This window comes from Corvus brachyrhynchos, unplaced genomic scaffold (assembly GCF_000691975.1).
Source record: "Corvus brachyrhynchos isolate BGI_N302 unplaced genomic scaffold, ASM69197v1 scaffold219, whole genome shotgun sequence".
Lineage (NCBI taxonomy): Eukaryota > Metazoa > Chordata > Aves > Passeriformes > Corvidae > Corvus > Corvus brachyrhynchos.
Window position 1 is genome coordinate 1,023,863 of NW_008240034.1, and position 3,020 is coordinate 1,026,882.

Genomic DNA, 3,020 nt, shown 5'->3' on the forward strand with positions numbered 1-3,020 from the left:
CCAGCGGGCAGTGCCTGGCCACAGCACGGCAGGGCTGGGTGCTGCTGTGGAAAGGTCACACCCCCAGCGTGCTGAGCCCCTAGGCAGGGCAGGAACAGCCGGCTCCACCAGCACGCAAGCCACTGCCACAGCAGCCGGCACAGCCGAGCACCAGAGCTGGTGCCCATGTGGGAAGTGCTGGGGAGCAGGAGTTGCCCACGGAGCAGGACTGAGCCCACCAGAGCGAGATCCCCTGCACTGATGATCTGTGCCAGAAACACCAGCACCCCATCGTAGCTCGTCTCCCCACTGCTGGGGCCTGGCCCAACAGCCGCCCCACGCAGAGGCACCCCCAGCTTTGAAAATAGATAGTAACAAGTGAACGCGGGCAGCAGAAGTAGCAAAGCATATGGTAGGTGTTGGAGTTTATTCCTGTCGGTGAGTGTCAGCAGCGACAGACGGCTGGGGGTGGCGAAGCGAGAGATTTTGGTAGGCGCCCGTGCAACACCACGCCACGGACGCCACAGCTGCGGCGAGGGTGGGGACCCTGCCACCCCCTGCCGTGTGCCATCGGCGGGGTGCCCGGCGCTGCGATGCTCTCCCGGCGCCCCGGAGCGCAGCTCGGGGCTGTCTGAGCGCCCTCCCTGCGCCTCAGGGGTGTTTGGTGCCAGCGGTGCCCGAGGCACCCCTAAACTCCCCGCACTGGGAAAAACCACGACGCGTTTGGCCGCTTCCAGACAAGCCTGTGAGCCCCATCTGTGCCAGCTGAAGGTCACCTGCTTGATCTGCAGGAAGGTCTGCGAGGGTGGATGGCTGCTCTCTGCTCCCGGCTTGCTGCTCCTCTGCAGCCATGGCTGGTCCCGGGGTCTGCCAGCACTGCCCGCTCAGCCCAGCCTGGCCCTGTGGCACCTGGGGGCTTCCACGGAATTGTCCCGGTGGCCAGACCCGCTCTCGCCACCCGACGCCTCTGCCGGGAGGTGGGGTGGGCAGGTAGCCAGCGGCAGTGGGAGGGAACAGATTGTCCGCAAAAAAGCGCGTCAGTTCCCACCCGGCAGCTCAGAGCAGGATCTCCAGCGGGTTTATGCCTTGTTTGTCTGAGCCCTCTGGGAGGGTTTGGGGCTGTTTAAGGACTCTTTGCCAGAGTCCTTGCAGCGCCATGGTGATGCGGGGCTGGGAAAGGTGATCCCCACCCCGGCAGAGGCTGCCAGCAGGACTGTGGAGCTCCTGGCGCTCAGTGGCTTGGGCACAGCTGTGGCCTTGGTCACCTTGAGGATCCCATCCTGTCCAGACTGGCCAAGGGACAGACCCGGCAAGCACTGGAGCCAGTACACATCCTCCCCTGGCACAGGTGAAACAAACACTCGCCAAGCAGTGGCTCACCTGTGGCTCTTGCCCCTGCTAATTGCAGTGTTCTCACTTCACACCGACTGCTTGATAAGATTAGCAATTACAGACACATACGACAATTGGTCTGGGTCAGGAGCCGTATCAGGAGGGAAATTGGATGGAAGTGAAAATGGGAATTAATTATAACCTTGCAGTGGACAGGTTGGAGGGCTTGATTTTATGTTTTTATGTATTTCTCAGTGCAATTTCTGGCTCTGCCACAGGTGTGAAGGGTGCCAAGGGCTTCACCGCAGCAAAGACGTGCTCACTGCTGTCCAGGCCATCACAGGGCTCGGACAGGGGATGTCACAAGTGTGGCCGCGGCATTGCTGGAGCTCCTTGCCCTTCCTGCTCTCCGCCTGGCAGCTGCCGTTGTTATCTCCATTGCCATGGCAATGCCAGCCCGGCTCCCACGGCGTGTCCGCCTGTGCCTCTGCCAGGCAGACGCGGTCCCACACCGGGCTGGAGCCCCGCTCCCGCCCCCGCCCGCGCAGAAGAATGGCCACAGCACGGGCAGGGGGGTTAACACAACCCCAAAACTCTGTGGGGATGGAGATGGACACGTCCCCTTACCCAAGAGGTGAGGTCTGGGTGGGAAGCAGGGGGAGAAGGAGAGGTCTGCACCTGGAATATCTCCCAGGCCTGCCCCGCAGCAGGTATAGCCAGGTGCCCTCCACCACAGCAGGACACCTGTGCCCCACAGCCACCCTGGGCTCAGCCACAGCTCCCCTGTGCTGGTACCAGCCCATGGCCCCAAAGGCCGTATCAACCAGCACCCGGCTGCAGTGATATTAAAGTGTTTGCCAGCAGCTGCTGGTGTTTAACAAATCCTCCTGTCTACTTATTTATGCCATTTTCCCCCTCCCACCTGGGCCTTCTTGATGCATCGGGAATTTTGCAAACATTTTAAAGGCAGCATTTCAAAGTCCACCAGGCAGCTAGCGAGGAGCAGGTCACTGGAAAGGGTGAGGAGAGGCAGGAAAGAGCCTCCACCTTGCAAGGCAGCTGCTGCTCTCACCCTCACCCACCCTTGCATGTTCCCTGCACTCTCCCACTGCAGCTCCTCGTGTTCTGTACGCCCACCCTGGCCCCAGCCCCGAGTCAAGGCTGGATGCAGGGGCTTGAATTAATGGGAAGTGGGAGTCCAAAGCAGCGCTTCCCATTTGCTGGTTGCCTTTTCCTGGCTATGGAGGCAAGACCTGGGCCCAGCTCCCTGTTGGATTGCCAGCCTCAAAGCAGGAGAGCAAAGTGCAAATGGAAAAGCAGAACAGAGGGAGCGTGTGCTGGGGCTGACAGCGCTGGGCAGCACCGCCGGCGCCAGGTACACCCTGGCAGCTGCTGCCACGGTGCTGCCTTTCAGCCGAGTGCCATCGAGCCGACAAGGAGCTGGAGCTCATCTCTGCTCCTGGAGGGCTCCTGGGACCCCAGCCCGGGGGTTTCCGTGTCCTCTGGAGGAGCACAGACTGCTAAGTGCCGGGGGAGGAACGCCGGGGTGTCACTCTCCACTGGTGTGACTTTCTCGCCTGATGCGTCTGTGGGATTCAATTAAGTTCTGTTTTCCTCCCGGTAACAGTGGGAGTCTCTCTTCTCCCCTTCAGGGCAGACACGCTGCCATGGAAGACAAATGCTTGCAATAAAGCGCTGGAGCGCGGTGC